Source organism: Lepidochelys kempii, chromosome 7, assembly GCF_965140265.1.
Source record: "Lepidochelys kempii isolate rLepKem1 chromosome 7, rLepKem1.hap2, whole genome shotgun sequence".
NCBI lineage: Eukaryota > Metazoa > Chordata > Testudines > Cheloniidae > Lepidochelys > Lepidochelys kempii.
Genome location: NC_133262.1, coordinates 90,269,160 through 90,296,420, shown reverse-complemented (window position 1 = coordinate 90,296,420; position 27,261 = coordinate 90,269,160). Strand labels below are relative to the sequence as shown.

At 41.0% G+C, this 27,261-nt stretch overlaps 1 protein-coding gene across 1 annotated transcript in view; it reads left to right on the top strand.

The window, feature by feature from the left end:
* The first annotated feature begins 16,589 nt into the window (after positions 1 to 16,589).
* Positions 16,590 to 27,261, top strand: part of PRKG1 (protein kinase cGMP-dependent 1) — a 901,242-nt gene continuing 890,570 nt past the window's right edge. The window contains exon 1 of the mRNA XM_073353692.1: positions 16,590 to 16,666. The gene's annotated coding sequence lies outside the window, so the exon portion shown is untranslated. The remainder of the gene's footprint in view (positions 16,667 to 27,261) is intronic.

Sequence of the window (27,261 nt, the reverse complement as noted above, 5' to 3'; positions counted from 1 at the left end):
GCTAATAAGAGATGGTCACATAAACACCACCCTACACCGGAAACCTACTGACTGCTATTCCTACCTACATGCCTCCAGCTTTCATCCAGACCACACCACAAGATCCATTGTCTACAGCCAAGCTGTACAATACAACCGCATTTGCTCCAATCCCTCAGACAGAGACAAACAACTACAAGATCTCTATCAAGCATTCTTAAAACTACACTACCCACCTGCTGAAGTGAAGAAACAGATTGACAGAGCCAGAAGAGTACCCAGGCCCAACAAAGAAAATAACAGAACGTCACTAGCTATCACCTTCAGCCCCCAACTAAAACCTCTCCAACGCATCATCAAGGATCTACAACCTATCCTGAAGGACGACCCATCACTCTGACAGATCTTGGGAGACAGGCCAGTCCTTGCTGACAGACAGCCCCCCAACCTGAAGCTAATACTCACCAGCAACCACACACCAAACAACAGAACCACTAACCCAGGAACCTATCCTTGCCACAAAGCCCGTTACCAACTGTGTCCACATATCTATTCAGGGGACACCATCATAGGACCTAATCACATCAGCCACACTATCAGAGGTTCGTTCACCTGCACATCCACCAATGTGATAATATGCCATCATGTGCCAGCAATGCCCCTCTGCCATGTACATTGGCCAAACCGGACAGTCTTTACGTAGAAGAATAAATGGACACAAATCAGACATCAAGAATTATAACATTCAAAAAGCAGGTGGAGAACACTTCAATCTCTCTGGTCACTCGAAAAATGAAGTCCAGGATCTTTGTAAGAGACCATGCTGAAGCATGACTGATCAATGATTGGGAGTTGTTTCAGTTCTGGGAACTGCACACAGGTTGGAATCAAAGAAGAGAGAACCTGGCTGAGTGTCAGCATGTAAACAGGGAGGTGATATTTGGTCAGTATGATCTTCAAGAAGTAGCAGGCACATAAGGAAACAGACTGATGACCTAGGTAGTCAGCAAAGCAGTGTGAGATACCCGTAGAAGAACTTGTTTTGAGATGGGGATGCATCTACTCATCCTGCATCTCAGCAATCCTGCTTTCAAAATGTGTTTAACAGTGCATGTTAAAATGCCAGATATTTGCCAGAAAAATGTGTGTGGACTCAAGGCACTTAGAGGTAAAATAACACAAATTAACCCACAACAAATATCCAGTGTAGACAAGAGCAAATGGAATGTGGCTGCCCTGCTCTGGTAGTGCTGCTCTGCTGGGGCATCAAGGTGGGCTTTAAAACCTAACTTGTGAATTAAATGACTGCATACTTCTTCCCAATGTCCCCCTTAAAATGGTAAGTCCTTATTCACAGAGTGCAAGTTCCAACGCAGTACATATAACTACAACACATCTACTTATTAGAGAAGAGTATTTACAGGGTAACTGGTAATTCTGTTGTTTAATGACAGTTTAATAATGGGTGATAATTTTGTAATGATTTTTGGACTCAGTGTGACCTCTTGTAACTCTCTCTTCATTTGATCCCTTGTCTGGCTGGTGGACTTTACATGCTGCCATCTTCCCCCACAACTGATTTCACAGATGCAGAGCAAAATATATCAGGGAGGATATGTGTAAACTCTGTAGTTGTTACTCAGGCTGAACTGCCACTGGAATAAGCAAAGAACTGGCTCTTATTCTGTGTTGGGAGCTCACCTTGCATGGCTTTAGGTGGGAAAGTACTGCGAAGTGAAGTGGAATATTTCAGTTACACTGCAGATATGAGAAGTGACATGTGAGCTGGAAGAAACATTGGCATGAATACTTTGCTAGGTTTTTTTAAAATGCAACAAAACAGTATAAGAGAAGATTAAAATGTTAAGCTTTAAAAAAGTCACATGCTTGCAAAAATTAGTCTCTCTCAGAGGCACAACATGGATGGATGCCAACTTCTCTGTTCAAATAGAAAGTTTTGTAACAAATAATGTAAGTCCTTGAAGTTATCTTAATGAGACTCTCTCTAGTAGGAACACAGCTCAATGGTCTGCCAGGTCCTGCCTCATGCAAGTGCACATTTTAGTAAGTATAAAATGTATAAACAGATTCGAGATGTAGTGAGAGAAAAAGGAGATAAAGTGGGAACCTTTACGTTTTCTTTATCTCAGGTCTGTGTCGTCACCCTTGTGCTAACTTCAAGGTCAAGCAGATGCTCCCTTTACTTTACTGGGCTTAGCTTACTAGCTACTTGGATCTTTACAGGGCTAGACTGGAACCTTATGATCCGCCCCAAGTAAGGGGCAGTATGAGGCTGCACTGACCCAGGGGCAGACTTCTCAGACCTAACTTTTTCCCTGCTCTATGGGGAATTAAGCTGTTCATCCCTTTGGTGCAACTTACTCCCACAATCAGTTGCCTGGCATGTGGGAAAAGGGTAGAACCAAGGCTCCATTTACTGCCTGCTTCTGCCTGTCCACTTCTTGACAACTTCTGCAGCAGTGCAGTTGCAGCCCAATACTAGCTGCTTTCCCCACACCTTGATGTGACCTGCAATGCAGGTACCCTATGTGGAAGAATATAGGGGTATCTTAACACCTCTTATCTCTCTCTGCAAGCATATAGGCTAGCTCACAATGTGAAATAGCTAAGGTCTCTTAAAAATTGCTGAGGGCAGGCACAAGGGTTACTAAGAAGTCTTATTCCTCCTGACCATCTTTTGTTTTTTCCATTGAGCTTATGATATTTTGTTGATCTCTAGAAGTCTGGGGCCTGAGAGTTACGAGCTACAATGTCACACAAATTAGCTGAATATTTGTTCTGATGTATGAGATCCAGCTTGACCTCAGCAAGCAGGGCCAGCTCTACACACCAGCAAAACAAGCAGGTGCTTGGGGTGGCACATTTATAGGGGCGGCATTCCGGCGCCGGCCACGCCGCCTCTAGAAATGTGCCCCCGTTGCCCCAGTTCACCTCCACTCTGCCTCCGCCTGCTCCCCTGAGCGCGTCGCCGCTGTTCTGCTTCTCCCCTGCTCCCTCCCTCCCTCCCAGGCTTGCCGTGCGCCAAACAGCTGTTTTGCATGGCAAGCCTGGGAGGGAGGGAGGAGAAGCCGAGTGGCGGCACGCTCGGGGGAGGCAGTGGGGGTGAAGCAGAGGTGAGCTGGGGTGGGGAGCAGTTCTTCTACCCCCCCGTTACTTCCTGTGCTCCCCCCCCACCTTCGCTCCCCTCCACTCCGCCCGCTCCCCTGAACGTGCTGCCTCGCCCTCGCCTGAGAGGGAGGGGGAAGAAGCGGAGCGGCAGCATGTTCAGGGGAGCAGGCAGAATGGAGGTGAGCTAGGGCGAGGGGTTGGGGGTGGAGTCGCAGGAAGCAACGCGGGGAGGGGAAATGCAGAAGAGGCGGAGCCCGGGATTTGGGGAAGGGGTTCAGAAGGGGTGGAGTTGGGGCATAGGGGGCACGAAAAAAAGAAGGGGAAGCCAAAATTTTTTTTTGCTTGGGGCAGCAAAAATCCTAGAGCCGGCCGTGTCAGCAAGAAGGAGATATGAAAAGTAATGATGGGTCAAAATGATTAAATTTGAATCCAGAGCCTCATCCAAAAGTGAACTTCCCTGGGGATTTGGTTTTCAGGTTTAGTCTATTATTAGAGAAACCCAAGTCACAAAGTTACTATTCAGATCCGAATCTAAACTTTCCCAGAGTCTGGGTGGCTGGGTTGGGTTGATGTTCTGGATTAGATCCAACTCTAACAAAAAAATTGTTTGTGATGCAAGGGTAGTGGCACATATTTTTAGATGTGTGTGTACAAACCACTACATCAGTAAGTATTTAATATATTAGGTTGGAAAAAGGAATGCTCTGACTAGTCTGGGCAGACTTATGTAATTTGCTGCTCTAAAAGGAAACTTAATTTTTTTCTTTTTTTAATGTGTCTTTTTTGAATAAATATGAAAACATATTAGCCTTAGGTACATCAAGGTTTTTCTCTTCTGAATTCCAGTAACTGGTATTTTGCCAGCACCCTCAGTGAAGTTGCCCTGGCATAATTATATGTGGGAAATGTAGTCATTTTGAAGCACTGGTTTATACAAACCATTTATTTTCTAATGAGCCAAGTTTAGACCTTAAAAGTTTTCCTGATTAGAAAAATGGTGCTAGTTGAAATAATAATAATAATAATAATAAAACCCACTTCCTGGGGAGTCTTTTTCCACTCTTCCTTCCAAACTGTGGCAAAGGAACAGTCGTGAATGTCAGTTTAATGACACTTTTTTATATATAGGTTTCTTATGTTAGTGAAACTGAGGTGATCAGAGAGATTGAGGCAAGAGCGGTGCAAATTTCTCTAAGCAGCTCTGATTACAACATATTTGAATCCTAACCCCCAAATGCTCTTCTTAATGCAGTCTTAAGCCTCTGCTGAGCAGAGAATACCAATCATGTCAAATTTTGCCAAGATATGTGTGGTGTTGACAAATGTATATCTGGCTTTTCCAATCCTGGACAGGACTGAATTTCAGCCAGCTAAGTCTATTCTTGATAAGATGGTGGCTAAGTGATACTGGGGGAAGCAGCTTGGGGGGTCAGGGGGAATGGTAAAGAATATTTGCCCCTGTGATGGAAGGAGTGAGCTTTCCAATTTTCAAATTGCAAATATTACAACTGAATCTGCAAATCTGACATTCATTTTTAGCCAATTTTGAAACTAAAACTTGGCTTTTCCTGAGTAGTTGCATTAGTTTGCAGAAAATGACCATGAAAATCTAACGAAAAGGGCAGAACTTAAATTCACTTTCAAATTCAAAGGAATATTCAGTGAAAATTTGTTCCCTACTCCTCGCTCCTTTTGTGTTTAGATTATATTTAGATTTATAAAAGGTCAGTCTATTCTAATCTGTGTAGACTTCTCATAAAAAAAATCATTGCCATTAAGAGACCAACATAATTGTGAGACTGCTGTTATGCTAAGAAACTATCTCCTGAAGTAGTTGGAGGAATGTTCAGAACCCCTGATTTTAGGTCATATTTCCCAATGTCATGACTCCTTTTAAAAAAAAACCACCCTTTATTTTTGCCTTCCTCTTTTCTCCTAACAGCTCTGCCCATTGCAAGTGTGAGCACTGTAGACCCGGAGTAAACTCAGTAATGAATGGTACAAGAAACAGAATTTACCCTCTTGCCTTGCCCTGGCCTTTCTTCTGTGTGGCATGCATTCTCCCCCACCTTCAACCTCCAATTTCTGTTAAAGGCAATATTTACTGGGTAAACTACTTTATTTTGCTTGTCACAAGATTTACAAATCTCACTTTTCTGCCCCTTTGTGGAAAATAGCACAGAACCAAACTTGACTGTTTCTTACGGACAATTTTTTTTTTCACAGCTATTGTAGTAACTGTTTAATTTTATTTTACACAATGCTTAGCGAGTAATGCTGTTGACTTCAGCTTTACAAATGGAAATATCTCTCAATGACCTCTAATGCCATATATTCAAATTACTTGTTTGAGGTTCATTGACATTATGCTTGGCTACTCAATGATTAAGCAAAACATGGAAATTTTGAATCATGTACAAATACTTTTTTCTTGGAGTCTTTAATTTTACTCTGCTTACTGTTAATGATGGAAAACAGATCAGTGTTAAGTTTAGATGTTGATTTATTCAGATATGCATGAAGCCAGTCAAAATATCACAGATGTCATAAGTGTTGAGATTTGGCCAGCCTTGCCTCACAACAACAAAGTACTAGTGTTACTCCTTGTTAAGCACAACCTTCCCCAAATAGGGACCAATGTTATATTTTAATCTGAGCAGTCTTTCCTGTAGGTATTGAAATCCTTTAAGTGCACTATTTTTGGTTTTCTCTTATTTTGGTCCAACAAATTCCTATGTACAGAACTAAAAGCTAGTGAATAGGAAAGGAGACTAAACAGAAGCCATGTATGCTGCAGTTCCAAACTGGGATGGGTGGGATGAGGGAGGAAGATGATGGCGGTAATGCAGCCATGGAGTTTCTCCAGGCAATCTCCTTTCACATTTCAGATTCTCATGGAGACTGTAGTCCAAACATGGGCCCATTCTGTGAGCTGTGTAAATCAGGTATTCTTTTTCAAAATGTCACATTTAGAACAGTAATGCCAGGTTATATATTTACTATTTTGTTCTGTTTCCCTTCGAGAATATGAAAGAATTGTTTGAAGTAACTCTCCTGTAGGTGTGTTATTGCCCCTCCCTTGAAATGCATTGTAAATCCTCAGCAAATCCTCCTTGAAGTCTAGGGCTCTGAGTCTCTGGTGCGATGACACTCAGTTTGGAGGGGATTGGCACCAAGTAGTATATAGGAATTGGGTAGTAGCATATTAAATAGTTTGTGAACTGTCAAGTGGTGCTCACCTTGTCTGGTTTCAGAAACCAGCCAGAGCAGTAGTGTGTATCTACACTACAGTGTATACCAAGGTTTGTGGAACTCAGGATTGTGGATTTGGTGTTTCCAAGCCTACGCTTGAGTGTCCACAAAGAATTGTAAACCTGGGCTTACAACTGCTGGACCTGGCTCTCACTGCCATGTTAATAAGTCCATACTGCACTGCACAAGCCTTCTGACTCAGGTTTGCAGCTTCTGACTCAGGTCTCTGCATCCACACTGCAGAATTATAGAGCTTGGATCCAAGACACAGAAGGACTCAGGCTCTGACCCATCCTCTAGCACGATTCTAGGACCTGGGTCCTGAGTGCTTTCTGACCTAGTCAAACTGATTTGTGTGTGGACAGAAGGGAAGCTTGGATCAAACCTGAGTCAGAGCCTGGGCTTAGTGTGCAGTGTAGGCATACCCTATATGACTAGGCCTAGTCATACAGGGTATGTTGGTTGACGCTGTTCTCTGGAGCTCTGCCATGCCTATGTGGCTTCTAAATGTTATTTTGTTGTGTCAAGAGACAACACACCACATTGCAACTTCCTGATTCTGGGACTAGCTTGGCATTGGTTCAACCCCCAACATAGGTAAAACCTGCTCCTGGAGCCCAGAATACTGAAGCCCACCTCACCCCGGCTACATCCTTTTCTGTTTCACTTTCTTCAGTTCTGGGAGGATATGAATGGGGCAACATATGGTCTATGGCACCAGTCAGTCCTCCTTATGCTGGGTGAATTTCCTGTGGCTTGGTGGGTTTTCCAACCCAGTGTGCTAGCAGCACCCAGAATCGAGGCCAGGGAGTTTTGTTTCAGCAGACAGAAATTTCAGGTCCTGCAATTGCTGAAGCCCTACCTTTATTTTTCAGTGGAAGGTGCTCTAGCCAGGGCTCAATGGTGCTTTCCATGTCCTCCATGGGGGCAGGAAGGGGAGAGGATTGAATAGTGCTCTATTCAGCTGTGGATTCATTTAAGACCACAATATTAACAATAATGTTCTCACCATATAAAAGTAGGATGAGTTTACTACAATTACTCAATATCAGCTTATATTTTTTATTTGATATGAGACTTTAGGCTGTTTTAGCTAAGTGGGAGCTCTGCAGCAATCCCATGCTGAAGAGCTATTTCAAAGATCAGATTCTCATTCACATAAGAATTCTGGTCCGTGTCACTGTTTCAGGTGACTTATAGCTACTTGCTATTGGCTGGTAAATTGTAAAACACTAGTATGTATTTGTATGATAAAGAAGAGCATCTGAGAAAACTAGAGCTATGTCTGTGTGAAGAAGCCTTTATGTACAAATATAGTATGTAGCTGTGTATTATTCACAGACAAATGTCACCTTTATTAAATCCCATAATGTGACTGCGTTTTGCTGTTTAGGGGTAGAGGAACTCTGCAGTTTACTAATAAAATCTATAACTATGTGCATGTCATCCATTCTGCACTGAACCATACTAATATTAATTTGACATGCCTTTTAGAAAATGACTTTTGGCAGATACAAATAGACAGCATTCTAAGAAATGACAAAACGAATTTACCCAAAATATGGCTTTCAAGCCCCAGCAAAATTCCTTACATGTATTTTAAAAGAGAAATAACCTTGGAAAATAACTTTTTTTTTAAAAGTGTCTGTCATGCAGTCCAAAGTGGTTCACAACAGTGAGTACCAACCTCAGGGCAGACTGTCAAAAAGCAGGGCAAAGACTCCAAACTGGTTGTATGCTCTGTAATTAGATTTCACTAACTTTGTAACAAATGTGATCTCCTAAAGCCCTAAAACAGTCTTACTGTGGAATCACAGATGGTCTCCTTGGGCACTCCAGTCTATCTTGCAAGCCCAGCAAACTAAATTTAGTGACAGTTGATTGCTATATACCATTGCTATACAGTGTTTCTCAACAACTGGTCTGTGGACCAGAGCTGTTCCCTGATATCTTCCTGACACAGTTAGGAAGGCAGCCAGCTGGTCCCTGGTATCAAAAAGGTTGAGAAACATTGCTATATGCCAAAGATCACAAAAGATTCAGGTTGCTTCCAGTCCCAAGAGACCAGTCACTTACCCAAGGTCAATTTGTACCTTAGATCTCTCATTAAAGATAGTGCTTGTAGCCAATTGTATAGTAAACTATTTTAGGATTTATTAACTAGGAAAAGAAATGCCTTAGTACAAAGTTAATGCATGCAAACCTATACACACACATGAAGTACAGCCTATAGCTTTAAAAGGTCACAGAGTTCTAATCTGTCAGATCAGAATGTGTTTTAGGGCTAATCCAGGTTGACCCATGGGATCTCTGCTTTGTAACTCCAGCCCTGAGAGAGTGAGACATACCGGACTATGTGATCAGGAACAGTCAACATGGATTCACAAAGGGCAAGTTATGCCTGACCAAGCTGATTGCCTTCTATGATGAGATAACTGGCTCTGTGGATGAGGGGAAAGCAGTGGACATGATATATCTTGACTTTAGCAAAGCTTTTGATTTGGTCTACCACAGTATTCTTGCCAGCAAATTTAAAAAAGTATGAATTGGATGAATGGACTATAAGATGGATAGAAAGCTGGCTAGATCATCAGGCTCAATGGGTAGTGATCAGTGGCTCCATGTCTAGTTGTCAGCTCATATCAAACAGAGTGCCCCAGGGGTTGGTTCCGGGGCCAGTTTTGTTCAACATCTTCATTAATGATCTGGATAATGGGATGGACTGCACCCTCAGCACGTTCGCGGATGACACTAAGCTGGGGGGGAGAGGTAGATACACTGAAGGGTAGGGATAGGGTTCAGAGTGACCGAGAAAAATTGGAGGATTGGGCCAAAAGAAATCTGAGGAGGTTCAACAAGGACAAGTGCAGAGTCCTGCACTTAGGAAGGAAGATCCCAATCACTGCTACAGGCTGGGGATTGACTGGCTAAGCAGCAGTTCTACAGAAAAGGACCTAGGGATTACAGTGGACGAGAAGCTGGATATGAGTCAACAGCGTGCTCTTGTTGCCAAGAAGACTAACGGCATATTGCGCTGCATTAGTAGGAGCATTGCCAGTAGATCGAGGGAAGTGATTATTCCCCTCTATTTGGCACTGGTGAGGCCACATCTGGAGTATTGTGTCCAGTTTTGGGCTCCCCCGCTACAGAAGAGATGTGGACAAATTGGAGAGAGTCCAGCGGAGGGCAATGAAAATGAATAGGGGGTTGGGGCATATGTCTTACAAGCAGAGGCTGAGGGAACTAGGCTTGTATAGTCTGCAGAAGAGAAGAGTGAGGGGGGATTTGATAGCAGCCTTCAACTATCTGAAGGGGGGTTCCAAAAAGGATGGAGCTAGGCTGTTCTCAGTGGTGGCAGATGACAGAACAAGGAACAATGGTCTCAAGTTGTAGTGGGGAGGTCTAGGTTGGATATTAGGAAAAACTATTTCACTAGGAGGATGGTGAAGCACTAGATTGGGTTACCTAGGGTGGTTATGGAATCTCCATCCTTAGATATTTTAAGGCCCAGCTCGAAAAAGCCCTGGCTGGGATGATTTAGTTGGGGTTGGTCCTGCTTTGAGCAGGGGGTTGGACTAGATGACCTCCTGAGGTCTCTTCCACCCTAATCTTCTATGATTCTATAACCGCTCCTACATGGCGACCGCCCCTCCATCGCAACCTCCCCTCCACAGTAACCACCCTCCGATTCTGTAATTAAAGATTGTATCATCCTGCATTTGCAGTAGGGAGTAGAATTAGGTTGCACAGGCCTTTCCTAACTTTTCGAGTGCTTGACTTCGCAACCTTAACTTTCTTTTAATGTAATTCACTTTTATGTAGACTGCAGTATGGGATATATATGGAACAATATGATTTGACTGAGTGGTCATGGGATGTAGATGTGTAGTTTCTGAGTTTAGATTTGCAGCAACTGAAAGTTAACTTTGGAGAGCTGTTTTGTGGCGTATGTGAAATGCATTTGAGGTCTCAGTTCAAGAACATCAAAATGGGCATCATGGGTCAGACCAATGGTCCATCTAGCCCAATATCCTGTCTTCTGACAGTGGCTGGACGAGATGCTTCAGAGGGAATGAACAGAACAGAGCATCTATCAAGCGATCCTTTCCCTGTTGTCCAGTTCCAGCATCTGACAGTCAGAGACTTAGGGTCACCCAGAGCATGGGGTTGTGGCTCTTATCATCTTGACTAATAGCCACTGATAGACCTATCCTTCATACACTCATCTAATTCTTTTTTTAACCCTGTCAAGGTTCCTTCCCCACTCTGAACTTTAGGGTACAGATGTTGGGACCTGCATGAAAGACCCCTAAGTTTATTCTTACCAGCTTAGGTTAAAAACTTCCCCAAGGAACAAACTTTGCCTTGTCCTTGAACAGTATACTGCCACCACCAAGCGTTTTAAACAAAGAACAGGGAAAGAGCCCACTTGGAGACATCTTCCCCAAAAATATCCCCCACAAGCCCTCAGCCCCTTTCCTGGGGAAGGCTTGATAATAATCCTCACCAATTTGCATAGGTGAACACAGACCCAAACCCTTGGATCTTAAGAACAATGAAAAATCAATCAGGTTCTTAAAAGAAGAATTTTAATGAAAGAAAAGGTAAAAGAATCACCTCTGTAAAATCAGGATGGTAAATACCTTACAGGGTAATCAGGTTCAAAACATAAAGAATCCCTCTAGGCAAAACCTTAAGTTACAAAAAGACACAAAACAGGAATACACATTCCCTCCAGCACAGCTTATTTTACAAGCCATTAAACAAAAGAAAATCGAACGCATTTTCTAGCTAGATTACTTACTAACTTTACAGGAGTTTTAAGGCTTGCATTCCTGGTCTGTTCCCGGCAAAAGAGTCACTCAGACAGCCCAAACCCTTTGTTCCCCCCTTTCCAGATTTGAAAGAATCTTGGCCCCTCATTGGTCATTTTGGGTCAGGTGCCAGTGGGGTTACCTTAGCTTCTTAAACCTTTCAGGTGAAAGGATTTTGCCTCTGGCCAGGAGGGATTTTATAGCACTGTATACAGAAAGGTGTTTACCCTTTCCTTTATATTTATTGACAAACCCATTTACATTTTTGGCCTTCACAACATCCCTGGCAACAAATTCCAGAGAGTGACTGTGCATTGGGTGAAGAACTTCCTTATGTATGTTTTAAATCTGCTGCCTATTAATTTCATTGGATGACCACCAAGATTCTGCAATGTCTATTATAATAATATCCTCTGCTCGATACCAGTACATCCCTCGGTCCACGCCGCTTCCAGCAGCTCCCATTGGCCTGGAGCAGCGAACCGCGGCCACTGGGAGCTGTGATTGGCCGAACCTGCAGATGCGGCAGGTAAACAAACCGGCCCAGCCCACCAGGGCTTTCCCTGCACAAGGAGTGGAACAAGTTTGGGAACCACTGGTCTAGAGTATCCCCTCTAATAAATCCTCCCCTAAGGGATGACTGTCTGAACTGTGTGCTTCTTCTGGTCATTTCACTTCAAAATCTAGTTGTCATTTTATCACAAGTCCACAAGAATTGGCACTGATTAGGGCCTGTGCCAAAGCTAATTGGAGTCAGTGAAAAGATACATATTGACCTTCTAGTAAGCTCTGGATCAGGTCCTTGTTTCTTCTTCCTTTCCTCCCCCCATTTTTTAAAAAAATTATTTATTGAAGCAAGAACTGAATGAACACTGAGCCTGAACCACTCTTTTCTAGAGATGATACCTCTCGGCAACAAGGTGTAGTGTTTTGGCTGAAGAGACTTCCATTTTGCTGCCTTCATATTAAGGTCTTTGGGAAGTTGTCATTTCCCTGTTTTCTGTAGTGCTCAGGTGCCCTGTAAGTGCACTGGTGCTCCACAAGTATTTCCTAATTTTGTGTGTGTGTGTAAAAGAAATAATTCTTATTAAAGTACTGATAGTGTCCTAGTCTACCAAAATACTGTAAGTTGTCTATCACTTGCTATAAAGTACTGGAACTGTTAGCATTTGAATTATGTCCCAACTGGCCCCTCATACTATTCTGTTGTTACCGCCTTTTGATCAGATTGATTAGGCAAAATGTTGAGGTCCTGTGAGTTGTTTACGTTCGGAGGAGAAATTAATGATGATGGAGTCAAGTATTTCTCTGCATCCTGTTTTATTACCATAAACTCCTATTTCCCTGAGCATAGTAGGAATAAAACAGTAGGAGACAGTTTCTTTCCTCACAGTTCGAAGACCCTTTCTAGACAGTTCTTTTTTTTTTTTTTTTAGCTTTTCTGAAGGGTCATGTTAAAAGGCCTTCTCTGGCTATACTTGGCTTTCTGCTGCCTTCTCTGTTTTCTAGGGTGTTTATTTCTCCCCTCACTCTTCCCACTTGCATATTGTGCACAATCTACCCAGTCGTCTGCCCGTACCTTTATCAGATCTGTGGGAAACCCTTTAGGCCGAATGGCTCAGCTCCTACTCCAGCCTTGCATGTGGCCTCTCTTTTGAGTGGAGACTCTGACTGTTTCAGCTGGCTATTTCACAAGAGCTCAATTGCTTTACTTTGAGCCTGAATGAATGATGGTTGCTAGGCCTGCCACTTTCAGTGATGTTTCACCCAGCCCCCCAGTATAACAGCATAGTGTTCTTTATTTTGTTACATGTTTCTTATGAACAGTAATCTATTTACATTTGTTCTTTCTTGGGAGGGGAGCTTTTTATTGGACATTTCTTCACTTGGTAAGAGAAGTTAAATGAGGTAACTGGGTTTTATTTGAGGATGGTATAACAAAGAGAGGGAAAAATTATTTGACTATTTGATGGGAATACTGACTTTTTTCCCCCTGTTGTTACCATCAGGTTCTAAAGTCCTGTAAAAATATGAATTGCTGTATTATCTTCAGGACCATCAATTTTATCAGTTAGCTACTATCGGAGTTCTTTAAAAACCTTTAAGATTGCAGACTTTCACTGCATATTGTTCCACTGAAGTGCAGCAAGGTCACTCAAAGCACTATGGGAGACCTAACTGCTCATATTTCATAACAGCCACAGGTGATATGAGTAAGTGGTTATAACTAACTAAATCACTTTGAGGAATGGCTTTAAGAGTCTTTGATCATATTAAGCATCAGGAGCTATGAAAATGCACCTGAATTATAACTAAAACACCAGAATGCATTTGGATTGCTAAAGGATACAGCTGAATTTAAAATATTCCTGCAAAATATATATATATATTTTTAAACCCCTGCATTCTTTATCAGATTTAGATTATGAAATAAATATTTTTATACACAGACTATTGCAAAGCTTTGAGTTTAAAATTCAAATCTTCACCGCACTGAAACCCATCTGTTTACCAACAATGCCTTCTAACAAACCACTTCAGATAAAATGAACTCAGTGACGTGGTGAGGGATTTAGATAATGCTATGACAGATTATGAAAAACCAAACTGCTATAGTTTAACATCGGTAAACAATGAATAAGGTATTTGGTGGTTTTCTGATACAGTAGACTTTCAGAGTTTACTTTCCATCTTTACGGCAAACAGCTCTGTGTCTCTTTGTGAGTGATATAGTGGTAAGTGCACACTGATTTTGAGCTTTAGAGACAGAGGGTTGGCTTCTTTTCCTCATGACAAACTGGTTAAGATGAAATTCTTTCCCATGCAAAAAGCCTACACAAGACCCAATAAAAGCTTACATTAAGGCTTGGATCTGTTTGCTCTGTGTATGAGGATGAATTTCACACTTACCGAACTAAACAAACTGACAAGGAGAACCATGCCTGTCTTTTATCATTTGCCGCATAAACTCTGGCCTTGATCCTGCAAGCATTTATGTGTATAAATAACGAGGCGTCCTTGTGGCACCTAGGGACTAACAAATTTATCTGGGCATAAGCTTTCGTGGGTTAGAACCCACTTCATCAGATGCATGGAGTGAAAATACAGGAGCAGGTATAAATACAAGAAAGGATGGGGGTTGCTTTACCAAGTGTGAGGTTAGTCTAATGAGATAAATCAATTAACAGCAGGATACCAAGGGAGGAAAAATAACTTTTGGAGTGGTAAGAGAGTGGCCCATTACAGACAGTTAACAAGAAGGTATGAGTAACAGTAGGGAGAAATTAGGATTGGGGAAATTAAATTTAGGTTTTGTAATGACCAACCACTCCCAGTCTCTATTCAGGCCTAATCTGATGGTATCCAGTTTGCAAATTAATTCCAGTTCTGCAGCTTCACGTTGGGGTCTATTTTTGAAGTTTTTGTTGTTGAAGAATTGCCACTTTTAGGTCTGTTATTGAGTAACCAGATAGATTGAAGTGTTCTTCTACTGGTTTTTGAATGTTATGATTCCTGATGTTAGATTTGTGTCCATTTATTCTTTTGCATAGAGACTGTCCAGTTTGGCCAATCTACATGGCAGAGGGGCATTGCTGGCACATGATGGCATATATCACATTGGTAGATGTGCAGGTGAATGAGTCCTTGATGGTGTGGCTGATGTGGTTAGGTCCTATGATGATGTCACTTGAATAGATATGTGGACAGAGTTGGCACTGGGGTTTGTAGCAGGGTTTGGTTTCTGGGTTGGTGTTTTTGTTGTGTGGTGTGTAGTTGCTGGTGAGTATTTGCTTCAGGTTGGGGGGCTGTCTGTAAGCTAGGACAGGCCTGTCTCCCAAGGTTTGTGAGAGTGATGGGTCGTCCTTCAGGATAGGTTGTAGATCCTTAATGATGCGTTGGAGAGGTTTTAGTTGGGGGCTGAAGGTGATGGCTAGTGGGGTTCTGTTACTTTCTTTGTTGTAGGTGACTACTGTAAGACAGGCCCAACAAAGAAAGTAACAGAACGCCACTAGCCGTCACCTACAGCCCCCAACTAAAACCTCTCCACCACATCATCAAGGATCAAATGACTGATTTTTTTGCTCTTTTAATCACCTAATAAGATAGATACATAAGAGCCAAATTCTCAGACCCTTACCCAGGCAAAACTCACATTAGCATCTTACTTTTTCATATTTCTATAGAATTGTCATTTAAAATTTATTTTTTCAAAGATGAACACTGTCTACACCAGGAGTTCAGTCGGTAAAACTGCCTTGCTTATGGGTGTGCTCATTTTCCACACACCTGAGCGATGTAGTTATCCAACATAAATTTGTAGCATAAACTATGGCTTAATCTGCTGTGCAACTAAGGACACATAAACCAGTACCCTGACTTCTCTGAGAAGCCAGTAACATTGGCAATTATTTGAATTTTAAAACTTTCACTTAATTGCATGAATAGTAAGATTCTTTTCAAACAACTGGATATGGAGACAAGATTGAGGACATCTGAAAACAGCAAACAGCATACCAAACAGAAAGCCAGATGGTGAAATCCTGGCCAGTAAGGAAGAGTCAGGACTGACTTCATGACTTTAAAACCATCTGAGGAGAGCCTAACTACTTTACCAGATATTGAGGGGAAGTTTGCATCTTTTAATAGGCTCCATGATATATTTGTTTTTGTAATATAAAGGCAGTGTGGGTGGGTGGGTGTGAGTAATGCCCTCTAGTGGCTATTCCACAGACAGGATAAGGGACTTGCTACTTTTACTACCAACTAAGGGAAATCTTTTTCAGCTCAAGTGGTATTAGAGATCATTTTTTTGTTGATTGGAAGGACTAAGATTCTAGTCTCAGTTCTCCAGCTGTGTGTGTTGTTTATCTAACATTTGTGTAAATGATCTAGAACACATGGATTATCCGCAAAATATAGAAATTTTGATAGAAAATGGAAACTTCCTTCAAAATATTGAAGGGAATGTTTTTAAAGTGCTTTGACCACTCTGTTTTTGTTGTGAGGAACATGTAGTCATGGAAACAGTCCCTCAAAGAGCCACTGTGCAGAGTACTTGGCTTGTTGTAGTTCACTTTTCACCACAGGGGGTGCATTCCAGTAATTTTTATAAATTATGTAGTTTGTGAATGGCTTGGGATTCTTCAGGATGAAAGGTGTGAAGAATGTGTGTATGTATATATATCCCCTAAGACAATGACGTTATACCCATATGCTATTTCTTCCCCATCTCTCTAGTTGAAAACAAGCAGTCCTGAGTTTGGATTAACTGTGCTTGATTTTTCATTTTAAAAACTATTGTTGCATAGCCACTAGACATGCTGAGATCCTGGACCTGCGCCACTAGGCCATCCGTGAAGTGTGGGAGACCGGGGGGCCTGCCCCTACTCCATCCCAGCGGGGGCTGCTGCAGGGGAAGGAGTGAGGCTGAGAGGGGAATAGAGGTGCTGCAACATAACTACTACTTTGATCAGCTGTGTCTCAAACTGCAGGTAATGTTTAGGACACTATTTTCAGCTTATCAGTTACTACACTAAAATGCTATTCCAAAATTGGTATCAGAGTTGCTTATTGCAATGTAGTTGAATCAAGACTAAAGAGTGTCTCATAAAATACGTCCCAAGTTTCATGTTGTCAACATGAAAATTATTCTGATAAAATGAACTTTAACCCAATTTTAATGCAGAATGGTTTTATGGATGTCACATTTTTATAATGACCTCAATATGTTCAATCTAAGTAAATACACTTAAAGTGTATCTTGCCTATACTAAGGGAACACATATTCCAGATTTTTTTCATTTTTTACCTCTACTATAGTTTTAATTACAATGACAAGTATGACTAAAACAATTTTTTTCTTCACTAATGCTTAGTTTGAAAATATTACCATTCAAAGCATAAAGACTAAACATCTATACACATTATTTTCCTTTAATAAGCACTAGCTGTAGCTTGGTCAGTCCCTCACCTGATAATACAGATATTACATACCAAGTATGTTCAAAAGAAACCAAAAGTTTTATTCTGCAAAGTCATTCATGTCTGTACTACCGAAAGACATTTTTTTCCATAACATCGTTTGATCCTGCTAATGCATTACTGTACTAAAAAAAATCCCTCAGTTTGACGTGAAGTTCAATGAAAATGTGGTGTTTTGTTTTTTTTTCAAAAGTTTGTGTCTTGGCTATTCCGTGATTCAAAAATATATACTGAGTCACTTTGATCATTGACGGGATGTGATGTCAATGAGAGAATTTCACTTGTTACTTTTGGATGATTTTGCTCTGCACAGTAAATCAGTATTTGTAGTCCACACAAATCTTATAAAGTTCACAATTCAAGCAGGAATTAACAGATTTGTAGCTGACGCCAGAGATTATAACTTTTCTTGAGCGGTCAGCAATGATTCCCGGAATATTTTTGCTCTCAAGGTATAATGTGATACACAGATTAAAAAAAGAAAAGGAGTACTTGTGGCACCTTAGAGACTAACCAATTTATTTGTAAAAACTTTAGCATGACTTATTACCTGGGCATATATCATAGGGACTAGTATATTTTGTTTTGATAGCATGAAAAACTAACAACACTGTTAACTTAATTGATTATCATACACATTGTAAGGAGAGTGATCCCTTTACATAAGCTATTACCAGCAGGAGAGTGGGGTGGGGGGAGAGAAAACCTTTTGTAATGATAAAACACCCATTTTTTCATGATTTGTGTGTATAAAAACATCTTCTGTATTTTCCACAGTATGCATCCGATGAAGTGAGCTGTAGCTCATGAAACCTTATGCTCAAATAAATTGGTTAGTCTCTAAGGTGCCACAAGTACTCCTTTTCTTTTTGCAAATACAGAATAACATGGCTGTTACTCTGAAACAGATTAAAAAGTGTGTGTACTTTTTTTACCCTTTTTTTTTATCTTGAATTTCACACAGTAGCTGACAAATTCCAGCACAGATTTATTTCAAAGGAGATCACTTCAGTGTGGTAAGGTGCTACTTTTAAGCCTTTGTAGACTAAAGAATTGCAAATATTAATATTTTCAAAAAGTATATTGATATAATCTAGTCTAAATACAAATATTGAATAACTCCTAGATTATGATGTGAGCTATCAAAATTCAGTTACAAGAGAACTACTCATTTTGAAAGGTCCCATGGTAAGAAAAAACATTGGCGACACCCACATCCCTCCGTCTTCTACAATCAGCTATAAGAGGATACCCAACAGCGTGGGAGCTAATATCCCCATTTTAAAGACCCTCTTCAAGACGTCATGTAAAGATGCTATTATTACCGTTGGCACTTGAGACCTCCTGGCAGCAGTTTTCATATTGATTTAAGGTATAGAGTTATACAGAACACATTGTAATAACCTAATCTTGAGGTTACATGGGCATTGATGATGGTAGCAAGGTCTATATCCAGTTGAAAACGTCTCAGCCTCCTACACAGACACAGATATAAAAATACCCATCCTGGTACTGCTGTTATCTGATCATCTAACAGAATTTGGGTGTCTGACTGCCAAATTGCAAACTCATCTAACAAAACTGGGTCTCAAAACCTCTGACAGAGGGGCAGATATAACACCCTCCAGCTGCATAATTAGCAAATTTACATATATCCTCTCAATGACAAAATGTCCCAAACCATCTTACTTAATTCTCATTTGTTTATTGTGACTGTTATTAAACAAGTGGCAGATTGGACAAATGGCCAGGAAAGAGTATAAAAATATTGCTTGGGCATGCAGGAGTGAAATCAGGAAGGCCAAATCACACTTGGAGTTACAGCTAGCAAGAGATGTTAAGAGTAACAAGAAGGGTTTCTTCAGGTATGTTAGCAACAAGAAGAAAGTCAAGGAAAGTGTGGGCCCCTTTCTGAATGAGGGAGGCAACCTAGTGACAGAGGATGTGGAAAAAGCTAATGTACTCAATGCTTTTTTTGCCTCTGTCTTCATGAACAAGGTCAGCTCCCAGACTACTGCACTGGGCAGCACAGCATGGGGAGGAGGTGACCAGGCCTCTGTGGAGAAAGAAGTGGTTCGGGACTACTTAGAAAAGCTAGACGAGCACAAGTCCATGGGGCCAGATGCGCTGCATCCGAGAGTGCTAAAGGAGTTGGCGGATGTGATTGCAGAGCCATTGGCCATTATTTTTGAAAACTCATGGCGATCGGGGGAGGTCCCGGATGACTGGAAAAAGGCTAATGTAGTGCCCATCTTTAAAAAAGGGAAGGAGGAGGATCCTGGGAACTACAGGCCAGTCAGCCTCACCTCAATCCCTGGAAAAATCATGGAGCAGGTCCTCAAGGAATCAATTCTGAAGCACTTAGAGGAGAGGAAAGTGATCAGGAACAATCAGCATGGATTCACCAAGGGCAAGTCATGCCTGACTAATCTACTTTCCTTCTATGACGAGATAACTGGCTCTGTGGATGAGGGGAAAGCAGTGGACGTGTTGTTCTTTGACTTTAGCAAAGCATTTTACACAGTCTCCCACAGTATTCTTGCCAGCAAGTTAAAGAAGTATGGATGGGATGAATGGACTATAAGGTGGATAGAAAGCTGGCTAGATTGTCGGGCTCAACGGGTAGTGATCAATGGCTCCATGTCTAGTTGGCAGCCGGTATCAAGTGGAGTGCCCCAAGGGTCGGTCCTCGGGCCGGTTTTGTTCAATATCTTCATAAATGATCTGGAGGATGGTGTGGATTGCACCCTCAGCAAGTTTGCAGATGACACTAAACTGGGAGGAGAGGTAGATACGCTGGAGGGTAGGGATAGGATACAGAGGGCCCTCGACAAATTAGAGGCTTGGGCCAAAAGAAATCTGATGAGGTTCAACAAGGACAAATGAAAAGTCCTGCATTTAGGACGGAAGAATCCCATGCACTGCTACAGACTAGGGACCGAAAGGCTAGGCAGCAGTTCTGCAGAAAAGGACCTAGGGGTTACAGTGGACGAGAAGCTGGATATGAGTCAACAGTGTGCCCTTGTTGCCAAGAAGGCCAATGGCATTTTGGGATGTATAAGTAGGGTCATTGCCAGCAGATCGAGGGACGTGATCATTCCCCTCTATTCGATATTGGTAAGGCCTCATCTGGAGTACTGTGTCCAGTTTTGGGCCCCACACTACAAGAAGGATGTGGAAAAATTGGAAAACATCCAGCGGAGGGCAACAAAAATGATTAGGGGACTGGAACACGTGACTTATGAGGAGAGGCTGAGGGAACTGGGATTGCTTAGTCTGCGGAAGAGAAGAATGAGGGGGGATTTGATAGCTGCTTTCAACTACCTGAAAGGGGGTTCCAAGGAGGATGGATCTAGACTGTTCTCAGTGGTAGCAGATGACAGAACGAGGAGTAATGGTCTCAAGTTGCAGTGGGGGAGGTTTAGGTTGGATATTAGGAAAAACTTTTTCACTAGGAGGGTGATGAAGCACTGGAATGCGTTACCTAGAGAGGTAGTAGAATCTCCCTCCTTCAAAGTTTTTAAGGTCAAGCTTGAGAAAGCCCTGGCTGGGATGATTTAGTTGGGGATTGGTCCTGCTTTGAGCAGGGGATTGGACTAGATGACCCCTGAGGTCCCTTCCAACCCTGATAGTCTATGATTCTAAGGCACTGATTACATCATGCATTTCTGTAGAATAAATGTGAAATACCATACTTACATTTTAAATATTTGGTCTGTCAGCTGTAATGAGAGGATAAAAGATGACATGAGATTATATCATGAACTTTTCCTGGCTGAGAGAGAATGATTGCTTAATGAAAACCTTCTAATGTGTTGTACTTCTAAAGAGATTCATAAGAATCAAAACATTGATAGACGGAAACAAATGGATCTAGAGATGTGAACACTGAATATGACACAAATAATCCATCCTTAAATCCTTTCTGTCATTTCAATTTGAAAAATGAGTAACTGTTTTTGAGTAAAATAGTTTTATGGGGCACACCTTGAACGTCTATCAACTTTCAGCCTTTAATTTAGCAATTATCTGATATCCAAAATCTCTGAAGAAAAGAAAAACACTACCACAGGAAGGATGCTAGTTTATAAAAGGCATCCGCATGCTCTGTGTGTTCACCTCATTGAACTGGTCTCCATACAGAAATGGTTCAGAACCTAGCGTGGCCCTGGTTTTTATTTATGCATCTTCAACAAAAGGTGTAAAGTTGAGGTGGTAAATACTGACTTGGACTTATGAGTGAAAAATTAATAGACAGCTTGTCAAACTCTTTAAATTACAGAAAAGAGAGACCCAACACTCTCACAAATCTTGGGAGACAGGCCAGTCCTTGCCTACAGACAGCCCCCCAACCTGAAGCAAATATTCACCAGTAACCACATACCACACAACAGAACCACTAACCCAGGAACCTATCCTTGCAACAAAGCCCATTGCCAACTGTGCCCACATATCTATTCAGGGGACACCATCACAGGGCCTAATCACATCAGCCACACTATCAGAGGCTCGTTCACCTGCACATCCACCAATGTGATATATGCCATCATGTGCCAGCAATGCCCCTCTGCCATGTACATTGGTCAGACTGGACAGTCTCTACATAAAAGAATAAATGGACACAAATCAGACATCAAGAATTAGAACATTCATAAACCAGTCGGAGAACACTTCCATCTCTCTGGTCACGCGATTACAGACATGAAAGTTGCGATATTACAACAATAAAACTTCAAATCCAGACTCCAGCGAGAGACTGTTGAATTGGAATTCATTTGCAAATTGGATACAATTAACTTAAGTTTGAATAGAGACTGGGAGTGGCTAAGTCATTATGCAAGGTAACGTATTTCCCCTTGTTTTTTCCTACCCCCCCCCCCCCCAGATGTTCTTGTTAAACCCTGGATTTGTGCTGGAAATGGCCCACCTTGATTATCATACACATTGTAAGGAGAGTGATCACTTTAGATAAGCTATTATCAGCAGGAGAGTGGGGTGGGGGGAGGTATTTTTTCATGCTTTGTGTGTATAAAAAGATCTTCTACACTTTCCACAGTTTGCATCCGATGAAGTGAGCTGTAGCTCACGAAAGCTCATGCTCAAATAAATTGGTTAGTCTCTAAGGTGCCACAAGTCCTCCTTTTCTTTTTGCGAATACAGACTAACACGGCTGCTACTCTGAAACCTTCAGAGTCTAACACTGATAACATTCTTTTGTGAGTTGTAAATATATTTCCTAAATAAAAAGCATAAAAATGTGACACGTAGGTAGGTAGACTGTGCTGCACAGTTGATTTTCTAATACTAAAAGTGGGATAAAACTCAGTGAAATATGTTTCTACTTTCTTGCACCACAGCAGAGCTATCACTTATTAGGCACTCTCTGGCATGGCCAGGCTTAGGGAAAATGGCACCCTGGGTGAACTTTCTTTGGCACCCCTTTGAGTACTGCTCCCTGAGCAGTGGGTGGCAGACAGAGCAGCAGCAGGTGTCGCGTCGGCAGCTCTGCAGGTGTCATGCTTCTGGGACCGTGAAGAGAGGACTCATGTGAACACCTGGTCCTGCCCCATAGCCCCATTTCTCCCCTCCCCCCACCTCCTGGATGGGCACAGCCCTTGTGAAGCCTCTTGACCACAGCGCCCTGGGCGGTTGCCCACCCACAAGGATAGCCCTGTGCTCTGGCACTAATAAGTACCAAATACCACATACATCACTTCCAAAACCTTAACCTTTAAATATTGATATATTTGAACCTAATCAGACAAGCACTTATTTAAAACATTGGGTCCAATGTATTCTCACTGAAGCACTTGGACTTTTGAAATTAACATTAGTGGGAGCAGGATTGGGCCCATAGGCTTTGTGTATTACTTTGTGACAGAAAATTAGATTTTCTCCACACTCCCTTTGAGGCAAAACTCCCCAAAAGGGTGAGAACATCTGTGCTGTACTATGGTCATTGTTATTCCTTAGTCAGAGAGGTACTTATTCTGAAGAGTTTTGTAATTGGCAGCATTCAATTATACATGCAAGCTATTGTTGCAAGTATTTGTAGGTAGCTAAATAATTGCCCTCATTCTCCAAACAGTTGTTGGGTCAGCAGTTTACTGAATTGTAATGGACAGCAGAGGTTTGGGTGCCTGAGAATATCAAATTAGAATGTGTTAAGTACAGTGTGCTTAAAGGAAAAATACATTCTGTACATTTCAAAACACAACGAGGTTTTGCAACAATGAAAACATACATTGATTTTAATCAGTGTTGCATTTGTTAGTTCCTTATGATGCTATATTAATTCACTTAAAGGAATGTGCAAGAAAACTACAGTTGAAACCCAGACAGAGAACAGTAAACCCTAAAATGCTACTCCAGGGCATCCTTTGAGATTCATACATTTAATGTGAAGCACCAAAATAAAACAAAGTTTTTCTATTAAAAGGAAGGCTTTCTAGCCGTTGTAAAATAAAACAGACAATAGTTACAATAGAACAACCCAAGAGCAGTCAGTTCCACAAGATGAGAGAGTCTGTGTGGCCATGCACTCAAATTTAGTTGAAACCTATGAATGGTTCTAGCATGGTTTCCCAAAACATAGAGTGATTTGTTTTTTCTGAGAATCTGTAATAAAAGTAAGTTATAGACTGCTTGACTGGGTACAATGTGTTTTACAAGGAATCTCTCTCTATGCTGTTCATGGGAAAACATGCTGAAACTATGCTGGGTTTGAAATGTGATAATTACCTTAATGGTTTTACAAAGTCTATGTGTGCAGATTATCAAGCAGATGAGCCAGGAATGACCAGCCAGTCCAATGAACTGATTAAACTTTTTTATACTAGTTCCTATGATCAGGAAAATTTGAGCACTACAGGACCTACAGCAAAATTCTGACATATTAGCCAGATTAAGTTGAGATCTGAAAAGAGGTTTGGTGGAGGATTCTGTCTTAAAAAATAATGAGGAGTCCTTGTGGCACCTTAGAGACTAACATTTATTTGGGCATAAGCTTTTGTGGATTAGAACCCACTCCACTGATGAAGTGGGTTCTAACCCAGGAAAGCTTATGCCCAAATAAATGTGTTCGTTTCTAAGGTGCCACAAGCACTCCTCGTTATTTTTGTTAGTCTGATACAGACTAACACGGCTACCACACTGGATCTTGTCTTTGTTACATTCCAGGAGTGAGCTTAAAACTGAGATTTTAGAAACTTTAATATACTTGAGGCAGCCTGCATAAACCTTACATCAGTTTAGTCACACACACACACACCCCAACCATGCCTTGCTTCCACACTTTGTTCCCCTTTACCTCTTCAGCAGTACTCCAAATCCTTAAAGGGACAGTCCACAGGTAAATTAACTTTTACATTCCCTTATGAATGTTACATTTTGAAGATTTTTTCTTGGAGAAAGAGCTAAAAGTTTTTCTTGTAAAAGTCTTTCTTTCTACTTTCTTGCTCTCTGGATGAACAACTCTTAACTAGTATTAAGCTAAATCCAAAGTATTTTGAGCCTGAAGGCACTTTGAGAGTTTTGGTTTTAAGGAATGTCCTAACTTGAGATTACAGGCCAAAACTTGATCCTGTTGAAGTCCAAGAGAATTCTGTCCATAGAACTTAACTTTTTGGGGGATTTAATTCATGATGCTGAAATAGGAATAGTGTTGTTTCCGGAACTGAAAAAATTCTTTGAAACATTTACATATTGCACATAAATTAAGGGTCCACTAGGGAAGACATACTTTGTTAGAGTGAGCATTGGCATTTTATATTAAAGCCAGGCCCAATTATTTCTTTCCCTCAAACGCTTTATAATGTGAAAATACGTGGTATTTAAGGGGTTTGAGTGTTCTATCATTAATGAATCAATTAGCAGTCAAAATTAATATTAATGAACTCAGTGAATCATCCATTTCTATTTCTTGAATGATCTTTACTTCATCAGAAGCCAAGTGATTTCAAAGTGGAAATAGTTTAATTTCTTACTAAGTGTCAGCCATCACCTTTTGGCTATACACGATTGTTTTTCCTTGTAAATTAAATGGATAACTGACCATATTTAGAATGACTAAACACAGTAATTCAACAGTATATGTCACTTAAATGTTCATTCTTTTCATTGTTCAGAATTTTGCTCACTCAAGGGATCGAAAACTCTTCCTGAATTAAACTGATAGAAAAAGTCACATCAACTAAATTGTGATGGCTGTAAAAGGAAGGTTGTATGGCTTGCAACAAACTACCTGTTACATTAATTTCAGCAAGTGTTTAAACAAAAATAAATGCCAAATCCTTTTTTCAAAATGAAGTATGTATATCTTCTAGTGTTTCATTCTCAAGTCTGGTTTCAGAGTAGCAGCCGTGTTAGTCTGTATTCGCAAAAAGAAAAGGAGTACTTGTGGCACCTTAGAGACTAACCAATTTATTTGAGCATAAGCTTCCGATGAAGTGATCTGTAGCTCACGAAAGCTTATGCTCAAATAAATTGTTTAGTCTCTAAGGTGCCACAAGTACTCACTCTCAAGTCTGTTTCAGATAACATTTAAATTCGTAGCTATGTATTAACATGTAGTTATAATCAAGTGATTTGGTAAATAATGTGTATAACTGATGCAGCATGTCACATCTGCTAACAGACAGCCCCCCAACCTGAAGCAAATACTCACCAGCAACTACACACCACACCACAAAACACTAACCCAGGAACCAATCCCTGTAGCAAACTTCGTTGCCTACTCTGTCCCCAGATCTACTCTAGCGACACCATCAGAGTACCCAACCACATCAGCGACACCATCAGAGGCTCATTCACCGGCACGTCTACTAATGTTATATGTGCCAGCAGTGCCCCTCTGCCTTGTACATTGGCCAAACTGGACAGTCCCTACGTAAAAGAATAAATGGACACAAATCGGACATCAGGAATGGTAACATACAAAAGCCAGTGGGAGAGCACTTCAATCTTCCTGGACATTTTATAACAGATTTGAAAGTAGCTATATTTGAACAAAAAAACTTCAGAAACAGACTTCAAAGAGAAACAGCAGAACTAAAATTCATTTGCAAATTTAACACCATTAATTTGGGCTTGAATAGGGACTGGGAGTGGCTGGCTCATTATAGAAGCAGCTTTGCCTCTCCTGGAATTGACACCTCCTCATCTATTGTTGGGAGTGGACTACATCCACCCTGATCGAATTGGCCCTGTCAACACTGGTTCTCCACTTGTGAGGTAACTCCCTTCTCTTCATGTGTCAGTATATTTATGTCTGCATCTGTAACTTTCACTCCATGCATCTGAAGAAGTGGGGTTTTTACCCATGAAAGCTTATGCTCAAATATATCTGTTAACCTTTAAGGTGCCACCGGACTCCTTGTTGTTTATCTGCTAAGTATAGTGACTGGAAACAAATTTGCCACTATAAAAACTGTAAAGAAAGCTGTATTAGTCAATAATATTTTGCCTCCTGGAAGTAGTAAAAAAGTAAAATTATTAGCTAAGTTAAGATTCCAGAAACTTTGTGGATATTTTTGTGACTACTTGATATAACATACTGAGCTAAGTGTTACCACTTAATAAAAAGAAAGCCTTTGTTTTTGTTTTGTAAATTAAAGTGGCTCAATACAAAAGACATTAGTGGAAAATAAATATGGAAATTCAAAACTAGATTTTAAGGTAGTTATTTCTTTAAAATTTACACAGACCTGCAAGCCCATTTTTTGGGCGTCATGTCAAGTTGTTTTTGATACAGCCTCTGCTGAACATTCCTTATTTGGCAAATGAGTTTGTGGTTATTTTCCATCAGTTCTGTCACCTGCCTAATTTTAAAGAGCTATATTTGATACTTAAAGTGAGAGTTGCCTATTCCTTGGTACATTTTGGGTCAGTATATTTAGTACTGTGTTCAAATGCAGTGGATTAACTGATCTCAGTTAGGAAAAGATGGATTATACCTTTAAGTAGACTTCCACAAATACTGTTGCTAAAAATGCAGTGTGCTTTCAAAACTGATCAAATATAAACACTGACTGGTGTTCACAGTCTATTTCAGCCATGCCTGGTGTCATTTTCCCAAGATAATCTTCAGTTGTCATACTAAGTATGT